Source organism: Macaca nemestrina, chromosome 11, assembly GCF_043159975.1.
Source record: "Macaca nemestrina isolate mMacNem1 chromosome 11, mMacNem.hap1, whole genome shotgun sequence".
NCBI lineage: Eukaryota > Metazoa > Chordata > Mammalia > Primates > Cercopithecidae > Macaca > Macaca nemestrina.
The window spans coordinates 48959416-48982397 of NC_092135.1; the positions used below are offsets into that span (position 1 = coordinate 48959416).

General features: G+C 38.5%; 1 protein-coding gene across 19 annotated transcripts in view; it reads right to left on the minus strand.

The window, feature by feature from the left end:
- LOC105492672 (uncharacterized) overlaps positions 1 to 22982 on the minus strand; it is a 232880-nt gene that overhangs the window by 119624 nt on the left and 90274 nt on the right. For 12 of the 19 annotated variants that reach the window (XR_011609772.1, XM_071072733.1, XM_071072727.1 and 9 more), the window contains 2 exons: positions 13688 to 13785; positions 13179 to 13301 (listed from right to left, as the gene is read on the minus strand). The exons of 5 other annotated variants lie outside the window; for them this stretch is intronic. The gene's annotated coding sequence lies outside the window, so the exon portion shown is untranslated. The remainder of the gene's footprint in view (positions 1 to 13178; positions 13302 to 13687; positions 13786 to 22982) is intronic. 2 more of the 19 variants (XM_071072726.1, XM_071072740.1) reach the window with 1 other exon arrangement.

The window sequence follows — 22982 nt, forward strand, 5'->3', positions numbered from 1 at the left end:
GATGGAAAAATAAAATTCTACATATCTTTTGCCTGTTTGATTATAATATCTTACTAGCAGCATCTGCCATAGCATGTGTTCTCTGACAATAATTAAAAAAAAAAAAATCCAGGTTTGTTCTTTGTATTTTTCCTGTTAGTTTCAGCTGCTCCCTGAGCCATAAAGCCTGAGATAAATCAGTTTAAAAGATAAGCTTGAGATTCTAAAAAAGGAACCAGTGAGATAGTGAAGAAAAGAGATACAAAGGACAAAGCACGCAATCAAAAGCTGAATCCAAGAGGAAACGAGGGTCTGGGGAGCCTTTCATCTCTAGATAATCAGTTCAGATCTGTTGCTGATATGTCCCCATTATGTTGTTGCTGGAAATTGCTACCATCTGACAAACACCTAGTGGATGCTAAAATTCTGTTTTTAGATGTACTTTGGGGCAAATCTGAACCAATCTTCCCTCCTTACCTTCACCACACAGTGATCTTTTCCCAAATCCCCTTAACAGATCTGATATCTGGATTCAAGGGAAAACTACTACAGATATAATGCATAACCACCCTCATCATATAGGAAATGTATTCTTCCCTCTGGAGAGCTGTTATATTCTATTATAACTACCTTCCTCCCCTAAGAATTGTATTAGAAATGTCTGTCTCTTTGACAAAGGCACGCCATGTGGATTATCATTTACTGCTCTTCTGACTCAAATTAATTTCTATTCCTAAAATGTGGTGCATTTTATATGCTCCTTCATTCTGATGTGGAAAGGAATACCACACTGTAGAATCTAAAGAAAGGCTTCAGGTACTAAAATCTTCCAGTCTATTCCTTTACCTAAAAAAAATTATAAGAGTTCCCTTAGAGATAGTCACAATCTCTGACACTGTTAGATAAATAAATAGTGACACCCAGGAAAAGCAGTGGGGAGGATTTTGTGATAATCAAAGGAAGGGAAAAGTGGCAATATTTAAGCAGAGTGTTTCCATTGGCATTAGCAAGCTTCTGCTTGAAACACTATCCTGAATGAGTCGTAATATTTCTCCAATAAAATGGTAAGGCCTAGCAGTTCTCTTTCTCTAATAGGTTATATTACACAAGTATCTGTCTATTATGGAAACTGACTTCTTCAATATTCACCAATAGACATGGAATGCCATTAGATAACTGAAATCAGTGAACTACTCCAGAACCCACAGCAGCCCCAGGGTTTCATAGTGCTGGGTATTCCAGGACTGAACTTCACTGGACCCCAAGCACTGTGCTACTCAGCATGTCATTGACACTCCAGTGGCTCTTCAGCTCTCCAAGGTTCACTCAGCGGGTGAGTTTACCCTTCTTAGAAATCCAAGAACACAGATTCAATTTTATCTTCAGCCAACTGATTCTGCCCCGTTGCAAGATTGTAAACTGATCCCTTAACCGACAGCCTGCATGCAGTTATCCATTCCAGGTCCAGGTGAGGATGGACATCAGGCCCAACTCATCACCTCTGTGAGGAAGCCAATGAAGACCCTGAGGGGTATCTGTTTGCATATTGCTTGTAAGAACGAGGACTCTGTATTTTTCTTGTACCCTCAATGAACAAAGGGCTTATTCAGGACATGGAAACAAAAAGTAATGTCATCCGACAGGGCTAACAAAGGTTAGGTATTACGTGTGTATTGGGAAGAGCCTGTCACGAAAATTCCCCAACCCTTGCCATACTGTGGATTCAAGACAGTGCTTTGGAGTGACAATGATGATATGTCTTTGCAATGCCCAGGAAAGTCAGCTGATGTACTTCCCAACCCCAAGTGGCAGAACCAGGCAAGAGTGGTGGGATCTCTAGGAAACCTGCTGTGTCACCAATAGAACAGCCCATGTGTCTCTTCTACTCTAGGCAGTCTTCTATTCCGATGTTTCTCACAATCCAAGAACACTGATATTGATCCCTAAAAATAGTAAAGGCCAGAACCTTCTGATTTTCCTGCTTTGTCTCTTGATAATTCAGTGTTATCTCTTTCATCATGAGTCCCATGAATGAACACTCCCAAATCTCCCCCATGGCTTCCCAATACTCCCTCCTGAACCCCTGCCCTATTTGCCTTATATTGTTGAATACCCAAAGAGTTTAACTGTGTTACTGTAACATAAAAGAAAACAATCCAAGTTGTTATCTTGCATATTGTTTTCTTCACTTTACTAATTATTCCATTCTACCTTAAGAGGTTGTATCAGTCCATTTTCATGCTGTTGATAAAGACATACCTGAGACTGGGAAGCAAAAGAGGTTTAATTGGACTTACAGTTTCACATGGCTGGGGAGGCCTCAGAACAATAGCGGGAGGTGAAAGGCACTTCTTACATGGCGGCAGCAAGAGAAAATGAAGAAGAAATGAAAGTGGAAATCCCTGATATGCCCATGATATCTCAGGAGATTTATTCACTATCACAAGAAGAGCACGGGTAAGAGCAGCCCCCATGATTCAGTTACCTCCCCCTGGGTCTCTCCCACAACCCGTGGGAATTCTGGGAGATACAATTTGAGATTTGGGTGGGGACATAGCCAAACCAGATGTTAATGTCAGCTCTGGTATGAACGAAAAAAGATATTAATTCAGATTCTAAACTTTGTAAATAGTTAAAGGCCAACAAAGACTATGATACAGCTCCAACATCATAACGAAGCATAGAGTTTGCCGTCTTAATACTTTGCAGTGAGTGACAACTATCACCCCGGTGAGCCTCGCATGTTTGATTTATGAAAATGTGTGATGACTTACCAAAGGAGATTTATATTTGTTGTCCACTATGAAAACTAACCTTACCAACCAACACAAGAAGCAATTTCAAAGAATTATTTTCTTGCTCTAGTATTGTTGGTTTCTCTTCTGCCATTATCCTTTTAATCTTTATTCTTTTTAGCCCAATCATTGATGTAAACGTGAATCTCTTGTTAATTTGAAAATTGCTCTGTTTGTTTGAAGTGGAAGTAAAATGATTTATCATAAAACTGCCAGAAACTGAGTTTTAATGTATGTCCTCTGTGTCCCATTGCACTTGATACATTTCCAGCCCCAGAAATTCCTCTGTCAGATTAAGTGACACTTCGTGACTAGATGAGACTTCATCCCCACTCTTACCCAATGCTAATCTACTGCCAGAATTGTAAGCAACTGCTTTCATAGCTGAGGCCAACACACACTCTAACAGGAAATGCCTCAGAATGCTTAGTCTGTCAGGCGGCAGTAGCTAAGGCTCATTATGGAGGCTCTGGTTCCAGATTTGCCATGGCAACCTCTAGAGATACATATCTAGTATGTTAGTGACATGCTGACATCACAGTTTGCTCCTTGAAAGAGGGGCAAGCAGAGGCACGACTCCCTTATTATCATGGTGATAATAATGCTGCTGTTAAAATCATGCTGTGTCTGGGGGAGGAAGGCAGAGAGGTGCTTTTACGGTTTAAATCGCTGCCCAAGATAAGAGCATGGAATATGTTACTGTTTTGCATGTTTTTTTTTTTTTTTTTAAGAAGAAAAGTGGTTTGCTATAGCAGATAAAAGTCTATTAGCATTTAACCAAAAAAAAAAAATCTAATGTATTATTCCGCTTCCAACCAATACTTTACTGTAACAATGAACTGTAGAATAAATACAGTTTGTTTCTAATTATACAACCAAATTTAGGTCTTTTTCATCTTATTTATTTTATTAAGCATTGAAAAAACAATGGACTATTAATTCAGTGGGAAACTGTAATGGTGGAGCTAAAGCTTGGGACAGGCAGTCAGATTCTTTCAAAACTACTGGATTTCATTTCAGTATCCCCAAAGACAGAATGGGCACACATGGGATGAAGCATGGTGAGAGTTAGTAATGATCTTCAGGAGGCAGCCAGTCTGCACTACTCTTTGAGCTGGAAGAAGGGATGTGGGTGGGAACAAGCATGTCAGAGAAACAGCAGAGTGCCATGGAAGAATGGGACTGTCATCATCAGGGGCTGGGATGAAGATTATCTTGTTAAATTCTGAATTTTCGCTGGGTGGGAGGTCTAGTTCTGAAAGAGGAGAAATTGCACAGCTGAATTGACAAGGTCCCTGTGAAGGTTGAGGTGTTGTCTTCAGCTTATCAAAATCTGGACCAGATTTCTATTTTATCATAATCAGACAGAAATCACAAGACAGTAGGAGATACAAACTGGCAAAAAAAATTTCCTTCTCATTTTATTTCCTTTAAATGCAGTAAAAACTCACATCTAGATATTACCTTTTCTTAACCCCACTTCCCTTACCATCTACCACCCTATTTATTTGCTCTCCTATCTTTTCCCGATGTCTTCTACTTTTCTTCCCCCATTCTCTATTAAATCCAGTCCAAAAAGGATTTTGACCACCTCACTCAAACAAATCTGCTCTTATGAGGTCACCAATGATTTCCACTGGTCCATATTCAGGCCTCATCTTACTTAACCCATCACTAGTTTATGAAGTTTATGATGGAACTGATTCACCGCCATCTTTGACCTTGTCTTCACCTGTCTCAGGGATACCAAAGTCTCCAAGTTTTCTTCCTTTGTCAATGAATCATTCCTTTTTCCATATTTTTTTTCCATTTTTATTATTTTTTTTCTTCTCTTTATCCCCCCTCCCTTCCCCAATTGTTAAGATGTCCCAGAGCGTTGACTCTCTTGGCTATCACTATCTTACTTAGTCTCTTGGTTTTAAACACATTATGTATGCTACCAACAACCGGATTTAACAGTCCAAACCTGCTCTCTAAACTCCAGATAAAACAGCTTATTTGACATCACCACCTGGCTGCCTAACAGAAATCTCAAATTCAGCATGTCAAACACTCAATCCTTTATTTCTGGCAGTGAGGACAGAGGACAAAGAAGCTGGCTGGGCCTTGCAACTCAGAGCATCTGGGCTGGGAAATGCAGCAGGACATGGAATCGGTCGAGGGTAATTAAAGAACTATGCGAATTCCATTTTAGACCTGGTAGCTATTAGCAGTGAAAGATGTCATTAGGTTTTATGTTTGGCATGTATAATAGGTTCAAATATAAAAGAAGAGACACCACCAAAATAAATAGATCCACAGGGCAGTAAATTCTTCCAGTGGTCTCAACTTCCTCAGTAATTACTTGATAGTTTCCAATAGTAACTGCAACTTTAACCATGCATATTTCCCCATTTGAGGGAAATCTCATCCCTTGTCTACCTCTAAGATCCATCTTCACCTTATAGAGGCCATGGGAAAACCTCCTCTTTGCTCTCTGAAGGTTTGCTCAAAAATCAACTCACAAAAGGCAGATAAATTAGAGAAAAGGCATATAAATTTACTTAACATGTACACAGGAGCCTTCAGAATGAAGACCCAAAGATACACAGAAAATGTTCCATGTTTATGCTTAGGTTAAACAAAGTATTAACATCCATGTAGAAATATTGGACAAAGAGGGTATGATCTAATGCTCATACTGAGTGCAGAAGCCCAGCAAAGCCTGTCTGCTTAGATGATTCTTGGCCCCTCTGTTGTAAGCATTCATTCCTTCTGGGTGTGGGACGGGACTCTCTCTGGAATGGGTGTCTTGTGACCTACAGTCAAACAAGGTATTCAGATCATTTCTTTATGTACAGTTTTCACACAGAAAGGCTGAGAGGAAGTTAGGTAATATTTTTAGGCTTTATGGCTGGCTTTGGGGAAAGGGGATCCTGATTTCTATGATCTGCCCTGGGAAAAAGGAATTCTAGTTTCTGTGGCTAGCCTTGGGGGAGAATGGGACAGAGAGACCAGAGAGAAGGAGAAGGTCAAAGAAAAAATTTTTGCTTCTGAGGCTGCTTCTGAGGCCTTCATTTTGGGGTATTGTTTTCTGTTGAGTCTCAACAATTTCTAGAATGTTGTGCAATTTAGCAACCCATAGAGATATATTCCTTAGAGTTCTGAGTTATTCAGTCAAATATAGCTTCTTCTGAGGTGTCCCTTTAGTAAGAGGTGCCTTCTTATTCTTCCTTAATTCATCTACTAGCTAAATACAGGAACCCACATGCATGCATAAACACATATCTTGAGGAAATATGGTAATCCTCAAAAGAACAGAGTTTCCAGTCGCATTAAGAAAGAAATCATTGTTGTCCACCTTTACACGGTCACTATTAATATTAGTATTTTTGTTATTTTGAAAGGCAGTGGCAGTTGCCCTTTGTAGTCCTCTTATTCTCACCCTGAGAAAATATTGTGTGTGCATATATTTGTTTGTGTGTGTGTGTGTATATATATTCATATAATAAAACAGTTTTTAAGAACTGAGTAAAAATCTGAGGCACCTAAAAAGCCATCTTTCTTTTTTCATTATACTTTAAGTTCTGGGGTACATGTGCAGAACATGCAGGTTTGTTACATAGGTATACATGTGCCATGGTGGTTTGCTGCACCCATCAACCTGTCATCTACATTAGGTATTTCTCCTAATGTTATCCCTCCCCTAGGCCCCCACTCCCCAACAGGCCCCGGTGTCTAATGTTCCCCCACTGTGTCCATATGTTCTCATTGTTCAACTCCCACTTATGAGTGAGAATATGTGGTGTTTGGTTTTCTGTTCCTGTGTTAGTTTGCTGAGAATGATGGTTTCCAGCTTCATCCATGTCCTTGCAAAGGACATGAACTCATCCTTTTTTACAGCTGCATAGTATTCCATGGTATATATGTGCCATATTTTCTTTATTCAGTCTATCATTGATGGGCATTTGGGTTGGGTCCAAGTCTTTGTTATTGTGAATAGTGCTGCAATAAACATATGTGTGCATGTGCCTTTAGAGTAGGATGATGTATAATCCTTTGGGTATATACCCAGTAATGCGATTGCTGAGTCAAATAGTATTTCTGGTTCTAGATCATTGAGGAATTGCCACACTGTCTTCCACAATGGTTGAACTAATTTACACTCCCATCAACAGTGTAAAAGCATTCCTATTTTCAGATCACATAAATCTTTTGCCTTTTATTAATGAAAAGCCTTCTTTCTATTGATGTCCATCTATTACGACAATGAGGCCCAACAGAAGCTTTGAAATTCAAAATTCTCTCTCAGTTGAACAGCCAGGTGAAAGTCCTGAACTCCCACTTTTCTTCTGTAAAATCAAAACAGGAAACAGTTGTGATCCTTCTGTATGATGAAACCCCAGAGATTGAAGATTGAGTGTGCACATAGACTAACACAAACATACACACACACACACACATCACCTCTCAATACAGATGTTGAAAATAGTAGCTTGATTGCCAAGGACCATAGGAGGCGCTGCCTCCCTGCCAAGCCAGTGGATGTCTGCCCCAGGCTGCCAAGGCACAGATTGGGCACGGGTTGACCTCAGTGAAAAGGGAACTAGTACTAAGGTTTAGAGTTCTGGAGAAGATACCTTGCCTTGGACTAATATTGTTGTTGACACCAATAGTATCACCTCTCCTGCTGCCTTAAACACTATTTCCTATCAGAGTAGTATTCTGACGGGTTGCCATTATGTCTTGTACTCAATATCCATCAAAGATAGAAGAGAAAGAGCTCAGGTAGATTTTCAAAGTGTTTTATTTGAAACCTTCTTGCAAAATTTGAATCATAAACATAGTGTTATATAAACACACCTGGAATTACAAGTGTGTGTCACCACTCCCAGCTTTCTCATCTTTAAGAAGCATACTACCCTAAGCAAATGGTAAAGATATCGTTTAATAGATGCTAGGTCAGCATCTGAAAGGCAGAACCCACAATATCTGTTGATAAAGAACAAATCAAAGGAGCTCTTAGATTTGCAAAAATACATGGGCTAGCACTTATTTCTGAGAAATAACAATAGTACAAAGAATAAAAATTACACTCGTTATTTTTACTACTCATTCTACAAGTATTTGTTAACTACCTACTTTTTAACAGGTGCTATAAGTGACATTGGGAATACAAAATAAACAAACATGATTCATGACTTCAGAGCACTCACATCAGGACTTCAAGAATTGAGAGTAAAGATACACACAAGGATACTCCTATCCAGTAATCTCCCCAACCTGGTTCATTTTATAGTAACTCCTTTTTCTTCCAGTGCTATGAATACACACAAATGAGATTGCCAAAGTTACACTGCAATAAGAATTAAAATTTGCTATGAAGCAGTTTTTTTCTTGACCATAGTTAGGTAATATGAGTTAATAGGTCTCAAACTAGACTGGAAGAAAAAGCAAGATAAGAGGCGACTGATTATGGTAATAAAATAATTAAATTCCATTAAGATCAATTACCAACATAGGGATCTTAGCAATTTTCTTTGTAATCATTCTCAATGGTCCTTTCTCTTACTGCCTTATGCCACAATATTTATTATCTAGAAAGGAAATTAACCCAATCCTCTCATCTCTTCCTGGCTTGATTCAGAGGGCTTATTTTCTCATCAGAATGAATCCTGCATTCATTCCATTCTTTGATTGTGTGATATTCACATTTCCTTTGATTTGCCCCAGGACAACAGAATTTCAACACCCAATGTGAAGTCCACATGTTGCAAAGGATAACTGGCTTTTGCTGAGTGTCTATAAACCAGGGCTGGCTTCTTTCCTATTCCTCGTCTACTTTATTGAATACTGTTGTTTTAAGCAAAATCAAATGCTTAACATCCTGAAGTATCCTGTAAGCTTGAACCTGAAAAATAGTTACATATATAATGCTTATGTATTACTGCTTATGGATACTTCTAAAATTACATATTAGCTTTCAGAGACAAACCTTATATCTACTCAGCAAATGGCTGTTACGATCCTGAATGCATAGTGTGACCCATTTAAACCAGATCAATCTAAAGTAGTTAAGTCCTTGGACTTCAAACTGTGCTACAAGCTGACCAGCTGCCTATTAATAAAGTAACTTACTTATATCATCTGTCCTTCAATTTCTTTACTTTAGTCATTTTGTATTACCATAAGTGTTGAAGTGGGGAGTAAATTAGAAGCTTCTTCTGGATGTGGGGGTAAAAATTATAATAAAATACCAACTAATCCAAGTTGATATTCTCTTCACACACACCCCCAAAAAGGATGCCATTTGAGGTAGTGTGCAATCTTACAATATTCATTTATTCAACAAATATATATTGATCATATAGTATGTTTTAGGCATTGTTCTAGGTATTGAAGTAGAGCAGTGAAGAAAACACTCTTGCCCTTATGGAGTTTACATTCTAATAAGGGAAAAATAATCAGGGACAGGAGAAATGATCCAGGAACGTGACAGAATTAGTTACTCATTTGCACAATAATGCAGGACTGATTATTTTATAGGGGAAAGACTCAGAGTCATGTGACATAAGTCATTGCCTTTTTCTCAGATGAAATTAGGAAAAAAATTCTCTTCTCAAGATAATGTACTTACTTTCTTGAGAAACTCATGAGGGAATCAATAATCATGTTCATTATCGGAGAGGCAAAAATAGGAATTGGAGCACCAACATCCATTCTCAGCCATGGTATCTAAGCCCACCTCCTCTTGATGAGTGGAGAGAGTCTCCTCTAGCACCTACACAAAGTATGAGGCCCCCCAGTTTCTAAGACACAAGAAAGGACCAAAGGAAGTGTGAGAGGGGCATTTCTTCCTCTAATAAAAGACTGAAGATTCCCAAAGCAGCCCCAGGGCACTTGACTAAGGACCATGAGGGGCTATGTTGAAGCTAAAGGGCAAAAAGAAAAGAGAAGGAGGGATCAGGACCAAGCACCCGCAGGTGGGCACCCTCTCCTGGAAGGGGGAAGTCCATAAGGCCCTTCCCTTGAGTCCTGTAAGGGAACAACAAAGTGGCAACTTTGAGATTCATGTTATCCCAAACAAAATCAAGTGTGTGTTTGATCTGAGAAAAACTAAGCAGACAGGAGAGTCTCAGGAAAAGGATGGCAAATGTCCCTGAAGTGTACTGCTGGGATTTCTATTGGAGACAACACGTGCTCACTCACACACACACACGCAGACTCGTATATGAAGTTTCCACAGATTATCACCAGCAACACAGTGATGCCCTGATAGACGGCAACAAAACAAAAACAAAAGCTTCTACATATGAGGTTGTAAAACTGAATTCTAGATTATCCCGTACACACACACACACACACACACACACACACACAAGTGAGCAAAAAACTTCTTTAGGACAGAGGAGGGACTTTGCATGGAGAGTAAATAATGCATTCCATACAATGCTTGGAACTTCCTTGGGGAAATGTACTCTAGCATTCCAGAGCATAATCATGCAAATAAAGTTCCCAGCAGCTTCTACATGGTTCTATACCAAGTAAATGGGTCAAAACAGACTCTAAGCCCTGTGTGACCAATTAACTCCACAAAAACACACACTAAACTTTATTGCAAATTTGAGCCACATAATCAAGTGATATAAAAATGTGTATTTATGTTCTGTCTACTTATAGTTTACATATGGATTTGACATGTAAAACAGATTACATTACTGAAAATAAGTCAGAATACATAGCACACTTTTGATTACTATTTCATAGGGGCCTAAGGAACAGAGGGGAGACCATGAGATAAAGAGTCTCAGCAGTTACAGGACTGACTTTTAGGTGAGTATAGGTTACCATATTATGTATTTTTTCCCTTTACTTAAGAACTTGAGCCATGTGCATACTATAAATTATGGAATACATATGTTATTTATTAATTAAATTCTAACTATAAAGTTACAAAGCGGTACAAATATGGATAAGTCATTAAACTATTTTCAAAGGAAATGTTTCAGTGTTTTCGTGTTTGAATAGCTAAGTTAATTGATTGAACATGTTTAAGTTTTATTCATATCCATTTATTATCAATTGAGTAAGGCTTATAATTAATTCTAGAGATACCAAAACATATGCATTTAAAAAAAAAAAAACAATTGCTCAAAATATGTTTCACTTCATATTAAATTATTTCAACTACAAAATACAGCCAAAACAAACACATTTTAAAAGCAAGGCAATTTAAGTACAGAGTTGGTGATATTTTAGGTTATCATTACAAGTTCTCCTAGGCAGTTTATTGGCAAATATGCTCTCAAAGACAAAGCTTTTGAATAGTAAAGAAAATACTTGGTTTAAAAACTACCTTCAGCCTAGATAGTCTTGAGAATCCTAACTTCTTTGGAGTGCAAATAGCTAGACTTCAAAGAGAATGAGAAAGCTGTATACACACACTCCAGAGATGTCCTCAGAGCCCACAGTCAATAAGAGACGTGCTGGGAAAGTGAGCTCTCTTACCTGCCTCCATCACTTCTTCAGAAAAGAAGATGAATACTTTCCAGACAATGCCCTGAGCAGAATCACTCCCAAAGCACTGGGGGAGAACTGCTTCTCCACAGTACAACAATCCCTCTAGTGGCTGGGTCAGAAGGGTAGGTATTTCCATGAGCCTGCTGGAGAAGACCATGTAGCAGTCTGTAATTTTAAGTTTTGGTCTTTCACTGGAGGTTTCCAGATATTCAGGAAACTAACCCATCCTCTACTCAGTAGCGCCAATGTTTGTCTAAAAGTGACTTCAAGGATAGCTCCTACCAAGTCTAACACACTTATTCATATGAACAAAATGGTAAAGGGAACCTAAATTTTGCTTACTACAAACAAAAATTTTATAAACATCACTGAATTTAGATACAATAAATGTCAATGTAAATACAACAATGTCAAACTTAAATGATATCTGTAAACTCAGTATGTCTGGCCTACTATATACATTTTAAAGAACATCATCCTAGATGAACTGAGATCTAGGTTACCAAATAAAACAAATAAAATTTTTTTAAAATTCCAAACATACAACTTTGAGATCTGAACAAAGGAAAAAAATGACTTACTGTATATCCAATGAGGAAAATGAAAACTGTATAGACCAGTCATCTGGATGGATTACTGATTTCTTTTTGGCTTTCATTTTATTTACTGCATATCTGTTGGGTCCGTTTGCATTTTGTTCAGATCTCACAGTTACTCCTAATGAGGTTTATTTTGACCGTGCTATTTAAAAAAGTACCACCCTGCCCCCTATTCTTTTATTCTGCTTTGTTTTTCTTTATAACATGTGTGACATCGTATTAACAACATAACATGTTTTTATTTATTTATTGCCATATCCTTCAGTAGAATGCAAGGTTCTTCAAAAATAAGAACTTTGTTTATTTAATTCACTGCTATATCTTCAGTACCTAAGACAAGGCTTTGCAGAAAGTAAGACCTCAATAATTATTTGTGGATAGAAAAGTAAACAAAAGCCGGGCGCGGTGGCTCACGCCTGTAATCCCAGCACTTTGGGAGGCCGAGGCGGGCGGATCACAAGGTCAGGAGATCGAGACCACGGTGAAACCCCGTCTCTACTAAAAATACAAAAAATTAGCCGGGCGCGGTTGTGGGCGCCTGTAGTCCCAGCTACTCGGGAGGCTGAGGCAGGAGAATGGCGTGAACCCGGGAGGTGGAGCTTGCAGTGAGCCGAGATCGCGCCACTGCACTCCAGCCTGGGCTGGGCGACAGAGCGAGACTCCGTCTCAAAAAAAAAAAAAAAAAAAAGTAAACAAAGACTTTTAGGGCAAGTAGAGTCCATTGACATAAAGCTTCCAAATTTTGACTCTTCCATTATATTAGTAAGATAATGTATTAGTCCATTCTCATGCTCCTATAAGGACATATCTGAGACTGGATAATTTATAAAGGAAAGAGGTTTAATTGACTCACAGTTATGCAGGGCTAGGGAGGCCTCAGGAAACTTACAATCATGGTGGAAGGGGAGGCAAACACGTCCTTCTTCACATGTCAGCAGGAAGAAGTGCCAAGCAAATGGGGAAAGGCCCCTTATAAAACCATCAGATTTCATGAGAACTCACACACTATCACAAGAACAGCATGGGGGGTAACTGCCCCCATGATTTGATTACCTCCCACTCAATCCTTCCCATGATACATGGGAATTATGGGAACTACAATTCAAGATGAGATTTGGGTGGGGACACAGACAAACCATATCAGATAATATACACTACCAAGTGATAAAGTAGTGTATTTCCACTATGTACTTAGGAGAATAAATAATGAAAGAGAAATAGTGTTACAGATTTTGATATGCCAATAAGATGAAATTCACAAAAAATTTAAAACACATTTTTTAAAAATGCACAGCCAAAGTCTTACTGTAGCCATTAATAATTTGAATAGCATCCTCCAAACCACTTGGTAGGCCTTTGTATACTACTAGGACACATGGTGGATATGCCTAGAGAGCCATTTGTCAGCATTCTCTTGTAGTCTAGGCTCCTGGAAAAAGAAATAAGAATTTTGTAAGAACTATAAAATAGAGTAAAATATACCAAGAAACAATTCTACAAAAGAGGCTATTATGTCCTTTGGGGAAAGCCCCCTTTCTCTGTATTTCCCGTGGCAGACTCCCAAGTCAGAATGCCTTTTTAAATGTTTATTTTTATTTTACTTTAAGTTGTTCCAGGATACATGTGCAGAACGTGCAGGTTCGTTGCATAGGTATACATGTGCCATGGTGGTTTGCTGCACCTATCAACCCATCACCTAGGTTTTAAGCCCTACATGCATCAGGCATCTGTCCTAATGTTCTCCCTCCCCTTGCCTCCACCTTCCCGACAGGCCCAGTGTGTGTTTGTCCCCTCCCTGTGTCCATGTGTTCTCACTGTTCGACTCCCACTTATGAGTGAGAAAATGCAGTGTTTGGTTTTCTGTCCCTGTGTTACTTCGCTGAGGATGATGGCTTCCAGCTTCATCCATGTCCCTGCAAAGGACAGAGTATGTCTTGAGTTTCATTAAAAAGTAAGTACTCTAACATTGCAGTTTGTGAGAGCTGGTAAAATATAAGAATTGAGAGATCAAATTAAAGGAAAATAGTGTCTCTTTTCATTCCGTTTCTTTGACTAACAGTTTGACCAATATCATTTCTAATGATCAAGCACCACTTATGTAAGAAGTAGTGTAACAATACAATTTCACTTGCTTTCAGAAAAGGGATTAATATTGAACTTGTGGTTAAATATTGTTCTAGTCCTTCCTGAAACCCACTAAAGTAACAATAAAGAGATGGGTAAAAATGGCAAAGCCCATGAGGGCTAAAACAGTTGTAACTGGGAAATCAGTGGATAAATGGCAACTGATATGGCAGAGAGGAGTAAGCCTAGACTTAAGTTAGCAGAGAAAGCCCAGGAGCCCCAGAATATCTCAGGAAGTAGGGACATTAGGTAATCTTAGAAGTGAGGATTCAGGTGAGGTAGAATACAGAATGGTAGATAGAATGTCAGTAGAAACCTATAAATGTCTGTATAGAAAGTACTGCACTCCAGATCCGACATAGACACACACACATACATACACACACACACACACACACACACATACCCCTCATTCAGCTGGAAAACTACCTCTCCTCCAATAACAGTGTCCTTCACTTCAATATAAATGGAGATGTCTACTGAGTATGATGGAGTAGCTTACAGCAGAGCTAAGAACAACTAGAAAGTTTATTTAAAAAAAAAAAAAGTAAAGCTGTTTGAAGACATATAAGAACTACTGAAATAATGGATTGAGGGGAGGAGGGAAACAGCAGAGAATGGGCTGACATTTCTGCAGTGGCATTCCCCTAGTGCATTGCCAATTCTGACAGCAGGGCAAGAAGTTGGCAACGCAGACTTTTCTCAGGCAGAGGAGAAACCAGCAAAGATTTTGGCAGTCTTCTGATGCTTGGAAGATAAAAATTGTAACAAAGCAACAAACAAATAGAAAGTCCAAAGTCACAGTGAAAAAGAGAGAAATGGAAAAAGAAGACTAATACTCATCTGGTATTACCCTTAAGACATGAGTTCTGAAGTATCATGGGGCAGGAAGCTGAAAGCTAAGCAGAATCTTTCAAGGAACAGAGGGTAGATTTTTATGCTCTTAAAGTGCTAAGAAGGCAGGATTAAAGTTCAGGGTTTGCCAGTGGAAAGGGTCTCAGTGAATAAAATAAGCTCTTGGTTGGAAGACCTGCAGAGCTACACCCCAAGAGTGGACCTAAAACAGAAGTAGAAAAAAAATCCCATATTCACGGATTAGATTAATATTGTTAAAATATCCATGCTACCCAAAGCAATTTACAGATGCAATGTAATCCCTATAAAAATTCCAATGACATTTTTACAGAAATTTTTAAAATAATTTTAAAATTAATATGGAGTCACAAAAGATCCCAAATAGCAAAAACAATCTTGAGCAACAAAAACAAAGCTGCAAGCATCAACTACCCTATTTCAGAGCCTACTACAAAGCTATAGTAATCAATACAGCATGGTATTGGCATAAAAACAGACATATAGACCAATGGAACAGAATAAAGAGCCCAGAAATAAGTCCATACATTTATAGTCAATAACTACAATAACTTGGGGATCTTCTGTAATAACTTGGGGATCTCCAACAGATTCCCCAAGAACACAAAATGTAAAAAGTACAGTCTCTTCAATAAATGATGCTAGGAAAGCTAGATAGCCACATTCAGAAAAATAAAATTAAACCCATATTTCACACCATACACAAAATCAACTCAAAATGGATTAAAAACTTAAATGTAAGACATGAAATTTAAAATACTAGAAGAGAACATAGAGAGAAAGCTCTACGACATTGGTCTTGGCAAAGAATTTTTGGATATGACCCCAAAAGCATAGGCAACAAAAGCAAAAATATACAAATAGGATTGCATCAAACTAAAAAGCTTATGTACAGCAAAGGAAACAATCAACCAAGTGAAGAGGCAAGCTACAAAATGAAAGAAATATATTTGCAAACCATGCATCTGATAAAAGGTTGACATCCAAAACATATAAGGAACTCAAACAACTCAATAGCAAGATAACACATAACTCAATTTAAAAATGGGCAAAGGGGCTGGGTGCAGTGGTTCATGCCTGTAATTTCAGTAATTTGGAAGGTCAAGGCAGGCAGATCACTTGAGCTCAGGAGTTCAAGACCAACCAGGGCAACATGGCAAGACCCTGTCTCTACTAAAAATACAAAAAAAAAAAAAAATTGCTAGGCATCATGGCATGCACCTGTGGTCCCAGCTACTCGGGAAGCTAAGGTGAAAAGATCGTTTGAGCTTAGGAGGCGAAGGTTACAGTGAGCTGAGATTGTGTCACTGCACTCCAGCCTGGGTGACAGAGCAAGACCCCGTCTCAAACTTAAAATTTTTTAAAAAAGAAATGGGCAAAGGACTTGAGATGGAATTGCAAATAATACTTATTATCTCACTCAACTTTATCTCTGGGGCTATGGGTAAATTGCTGACATACTATTTTAAGTGCTGGTCCACAATTTTAAAATAGGAGCTCATCTCTGAGAATATCTTGAATCAATGGACACTTCTACTTAATTTTCACACACTTATCTACCAACTTATTATTGTAGTGGTCCACCTTATTAACCTTTTATGTTCATCAGCTTGGATGATATAGGTTACAGAAAATAAACAAAGAGGCATCCTCAGAATTATTGCTTGTTGGATTATCAGATTCTAGTTTTTTTTTCCATCATACTTTTTTATAATTGAATGATCTGTCAGTTTTTCACAGAAGGTTTTTGAAGAGAATCTTCAGATATGCCCTTGGTTAAGTCACTTCTTTCTGGGCATCCATTGCTAATCAGAATAGAAGACAGACCACATCAGAGGCACCAATACAGCAAAACTCCAAATGGATGGAAACTATAGACACATCTTATTTTACCTGCAGAGAGATTTGGTGGGGGGGGGGATTATTTATGTGTGTGTGACTGAGAGGGTGGTTGGTTGCCAATATATAAAAATGTTACATAAAGATTCAAACATCCACATTTCTAGCTTCTTCAGAAGTCAGATCTGGCAACACTGGGTCCAAAGTCTCATGAGGCGGCCAAAGGAAAATTCCCCCTTTGTCTCCAAAGGTTTGCTGAAAAGCCAATTCACAAAAAGCAGATGAATAGGAGGAGAAAGGGCATAGAAATTTATTTTAATGTGCATAGCATGGGGGAATTGTAGGAGAATGATTACCCAATAACCCAACGGGGTCCAGATTGTTATATACCCTTCTTGTTAGGGAAAAGGAGATGGAGCAGTGTGGATGATGTTAATGGGTTAGTAAATGATCTTTAGAAGAATTCAGTGGGCTTGAGGAATATACAATGGCCTGGGACAAAGTCTGTTGGACCCTCAGAGCAAACAGTGGTTTGTGACAAAAACCTGTCCAGGTGTGTTGACAGACTTTAGTCTTCCTTCCTGCAACATAGTTCAGTTAATAAAAACCCACGGAAGGGACCAGAAGTCATCGTTTCCTTTTTAGGAGGCTCCAGATTTTAGGCAGATGACAGAACATGAAAGAGTAACTTAATCCTGTACTTCGGGGGAGACAGAGGACTGAGAGAGGGGAAGGTGGGTAGGTAGGTCAGAAAGATCTTTAGGCTTCTTTTTCAGTTCAGCATGTCAAAGGGCCGTATTTTGGGGTATCATTTTCTGAGCCCCAATTTCACATGAGAATAGGTCAGGGCTCCCTCTTCCACAATAGCTTGATTTCTCTGGTTCTCCCAGTGCCCTCAAACCCATATTACCCCTTAATGTGACCTGACCCCTGAAATAGGTGAATCCTGATTTCCTCGTGTATGGAGCATTCTGTTATTTTATAAAATACCATCAATTAGTGTGTTATGTCATTCTTGTATTGCTACAGAGTACTGCCTTAGATAGACTGGGTAATTTATTTTTAAAAAGAGGTTTAATTGGCTCGCAGTTCTGCGGCCTGTACAAGCATGGCCCCAGCATCTGTTCAACTTCCGGGGAGGCCTCCGGAAGCTTTTACTCATGGTAGAAGATGAAGTGGGAGCAGATATTTCACATGGCAGAGTGGGAGCAAGGGAGAGGTGGGTGCCACACATTTTTAAACAACCAGAACTCATGAGAGGTCACTCACTATCACTCGGAAAACACCAAGCCGTGAAGGATCTGCGGGGACTCAATCACCTCCCACCAGGCCCAACCTCCAACACTGGGGCTACATTTCAACAAGAGGTTTGAGAGGGCACAGATCCAAACCATATCAATTGGTATTGGATGACTAATAAGCATTTCATAAACATGTGCATTGGTTAAAACTATGTTGCCACTATATATGATTTCTTTATGTTTGAGATCATAGGCAAACTCGATGCTCTGAGTCTGAGTTTCCTCATCGGTAATTAAGGGAATGGGTTGCCAAATGAGGGGCTACTGGGGCCTAGTGGTTCTGTGCAGCCCACTGCCCTCACTCTGAATTTAAGGCTGCTCCTCAAATATGCCCAGATATTGAAATTGAACAACTAGAACCTGGAGAAAATTTCCATTAACACTCCTCTGGTTAATGAAGTAGATAATATAAATTGTAAAATGGCATTTCTAAGAAGCAATAATAAAGGGCTGAGGGCTATCTTCTTAACAGAAATATTGGAAGACAGAAGACAATGAAGTTGTATCTTTAAAAAGCCTTATGACAATAATTGCCAACATGGAATTCTATACTTTGTGAAGATGTTTCAAAAATCCAGATGACAAAAAGACTTTCCCATCAAGCAAAAGCTTTGAGGATTTGTTGCCAGCACAGCACATCTGAATGAAAAGAAATACTAAAGAAAATTCTTTGGGCAGAGGAAAAACAGTTCCAGAAGCAATGGTGGAAATGAAAAAGGAATGAAGAGCACAAGAAAAGGTAAATTCATGAACTAAATGTAAAAACAAAGGAAGTTTGACTATGCAAAACAATAGGTCTGCAAAACACTCACTATGAAAAATGATGTCTTTGCAGGGTTTCAAATATATGTAAAATAGTCACAAAAATTTATGACAACAGTAATTCAAAAGGAAAGAAGGGGTAGAATTGCAGTAAAGTGCTCTAAATTTCTAACATTATCAGATAGGAGGTAAAAGTAAATAGACAGCCCACAGTAAGCAGACATTACAGAAAAGCCCCTCATGTAAAAGACAGAGACCAAAGTAACAACAAGCAAATGGAAACCAGTCTGAAAAGAAACAAATACAATGTAGAGAGGGAAAGACAAAACAATAAATAACATACTCAGAGCAAAAAAAAAAAAAATTAATTAATAGACTTAGAAAGATCAGAAAAGATGTTGCATCCATGAAATAAGAAAAGAAAGCAAAAAATGAGCATTCAGAAACCAAAATTTAAAGTACTTTCGGAAATTTAAATGAAAATAGAAACTAAAGACTTGGAACCAACCCAAATGCCCATCAATGATAGACTGGCTAAAGAAGATGTGATACATATACACCATGGAATACCAGGCAGCCATAAAAAAGGATGAGTTCATGTCCTTTGCAAGGACATGGATGAAGCTGGAAACCATCATTCTCAGCAAACTAACACAGGAATAGAAAACCAAACATCACATGTTCTCACTCATAAGTGGGAGTTGAACAGTGAGAACACATGGACACAGGGAGGGGAACATCACAAACTGGGGCCTGTAGGGGAGTCAGGGACTAGGAGAGAGAGCATTATGAGAAATACCTTATGTATACGACAGGTTGATGGGTGCAGCAAACCACCATGGCACATGTATATCTATGTAACAAACCTGCACGTTCTGCACATGTATCCCAGAACATAACATATAATTAAAAAAAAAAAAAAATCAGCCAGACAAGGCGGCACATGCCTGTAGTCCTAGCTACTCAAGAGGCTGAGGCAGGAGGATCACTTGAGCCCAGGGAGTTGAGGCTGCAGTGAGCTATGATTGTACCACTACACTCCAGCCTGGGCTACAGAGCAAGAGCCTGGGGAAAAAAAAAGAAGAAGAAAAGAAAAGAAAGGTTCAGTATTTAAATAAGTAAAAGTGGTTTTCATTTTCCTAATTTTACAAATCATGCTGTAGTAAATATCTTTATAATTAAAGTTTATTAAGGAAAAAAATTTCAATAACAGGATTTGAGGATAGTGCTAAGTAATCTCTCAAAAGACAGAGTGAAAAAAAAAATAAATAGGTGAAATATAAGAGAGGAAAGAGGTGAAACAATTAGGATCAATCCAGGAGATCCAAAATCAGAATAATAAGAGCATTAGAAAAAAAAATAGATAAATCAGAAAGAAGGAAACTATCAAACTTTTTTTTTTTTCAAAAAAATTCTCCAAACTGAAAGGCAGGAGTTTCCAGATTAAAAGTACTAACAAAAGCAATGAAAGAAAAATGCATTATAAGCCACATCATTAAGAAATTTCAGATCACCAGGGACAATAAAAAGGCCCACTCATTTCCAAAGAGAATTAAAGAGCAAACAGTCCATTCAATGGATCAAGAATTAACATCACATCAGATTTCTCAATGGGAACACTGGATGCCCTGACAGCAGGAGCAGAGCTTGCAAAAATTCTGCAGCAACCTGACTTTCATCTTAGAATCTAGACCTGGCTAAACTAGAAATCATGTGTGAGGATAAAATTAAATCATCATCAGACATGTAAGGTCTCCAAAACTTTGCTTCCTATGCCCCTTTCTTGATCAACTCCTAAATGGCATTTTTCTCAACTAAAATATGGGAGAAAACCAAGAAAGGGGAAGACAAGGGATGCAGGATAAAAGAGATCCATGACAGAGGCAAGTTAAGAGAACCTTCACAAGGTGGCGAGGGGAGGCTGAAGGATGGCAGTTGTGTGTCAGGCCTTGGCAGACAGTCCAGATCAGAACAGGAAAGAGGACCTCCAGAGGGATGCGCTCCCAGCGCTCTACCTCCCCACAAAAAGGACGTAGATAGGTTACATTGTTTTCACATGTCCTGGTTGTACTTGAGAGAAGATTTACACTTCTGGCTGACAGTTTGGAAATAAATCAGTGATAATTGGTGTTCAACTACACAGAAACCTAAGGAAAGAGAAAAAGAAAGAGAAACAGACAAAAAGGGTCAATTATTTACCCCAGGAAAACCTAACTTATAAAAGATAAGAACTGTAACCATAGCTTGCTACACTTCACAGCTGTGAATAGTTACATAATACCAACAATGTAAACAGTGAATATTGATTTAATCAAAAATCATAACGCAACAAAAAGAGAGGATGAAGAGGGAGACATATCTTGGGGTTGTGGGAGGTGACTTTAAGAGCACTAAGTTCTTGCCTTCCCTATTAGTAAGGGGCCAGTAAATAAGACCTAGAATGGGAAACAAGTCAAGAAATAACACTACAAGCAAGTTATTTAGAAATATGGCAATAAACAGCAGAAGAAACAGCTTAAAGTTGAAAGAGGTAGTCTCTGGGGAGTTGGAATGGAGGAGGGAAGGGTGAGACAGGATATTGCTGTTTTTCGTTATGAGCTTTGTAGAAGGTTTGACTTTTTAAACAATGTACATGTATAACTTTGATAAAACAATCTTAAATTTAAAAAGAGAGAGGGTGACAAGAAGCTTTGAGAGCTCCAAAATAAAACTAGAATGAAGCATTGGTATGACACTAAACTTGAAATGCTTGAATTCTAAAGCTAAAACCTTGCTTTTTCTAGTCCTCACTTTTCTCAGGGAGATTGATTAATTCAAAGTAAAAAAAAAAAAAGAAAAAAGAAAAAATCCCTGTGAACTACTAATTGCTAGCAATTAATGTTCCCTTTTACTTAAGTCCAGTTACAAATCATTGTTGCCTAAGAACTAGGACTGCCAAGCTTATTCTAAGGAGGCGCGTAGCTCATAAGGTACCTTATAAAAGCCAAGGTGAAAATCTACACTTCTTGTTCTAGTTCCCTTGTGTGACTAAACAAAAGGCATGAATAGTAATGTAACTGTCTGTAAAGCTGAATGTGTACCAGGTGCAAGGACAGATCGCACTTCATGTTAGTGAATACACCAAGGATTTCATTACTAAACGACTTCAATCTGCTGAAAAGAATTACTGCCACCAGAGGACCTTTATTAGCAGAAGCAACTATGAATGAATGAAAATGCAACATAAAGCAATATAGGCATTTCCAAAAAAGCACTGGAAGATCAATAGCTCTTTTAGATTGCTCCAAAGAACAGCTCCTCCTCCCTATTTTCACATCTAGCGAGAAATGGTGTGCTGCTTTCTGTATCACACTGTTTTTCCAGGTAGCTATTAATAAAGAAGGCTGTCCTTTGCTGCTTTCTTCTGCCTATCAGTATTTTTAAGCTAGCATTGACCCTAAGAGGGTCAGAGCTTATACTGATGTCAGGTTAGCACAGCATTGCAGCCATGAATCTCATCCATGGTTTGAGGAATTAAAGTATAATAATGGAATCCTATCAGCTATCTGCTAACTTATATATTTGCTTCAAATTACTTACTCACTTAAATATTGATTTTTGCCCAATGACCATAAGTGGTGAAATTTACAATGCAGACAAAAAAGTCCAGTTAGTGAGGTCGGCCGTATCTAGTTTCCCCTATTTTCAGCTGCCAACAAGAGAGTATTTCTCTTATTTTGAAACACATTTTCTCCCATAGAGGGAATAAGAATGACTGTGAAACAAGAATTTAGGCAACATGCATTTTGAAAAGAAACCAATGTGATCTGGGTTTTGAGAAATTCTGGCTATGGAATGTTTCTGAAAATAATTAGTCAGTCACAGTATTCAGTTAGCCATTTCTGAAAACTTGATTTTCATTGTGCTGGCCACTTTGGCAGGCTTTCTAATTCTCAGATGGTTTCCATCCATTCAACCTGAAAACATAAGTGCTAATTGTCTTGCTCTGGACTCTCTTAGTAGGTGTAAACTTTCCATTTGAGTCATGAGGGTCCAGCCCCATGATTCTTGTTAATGTTAATAAATAAAGCTGTATAGTAAAATCTTGGCCAGAGTGCAACAGCTCTCAGAACATATGGACTCAAGATGATCATTCACACCAGGCACCAAGGAACTCAATCCAAGAACCTAAATGTGTAGTTTCTTTGTAGCTCAGACTGGTTTTCTGCCTC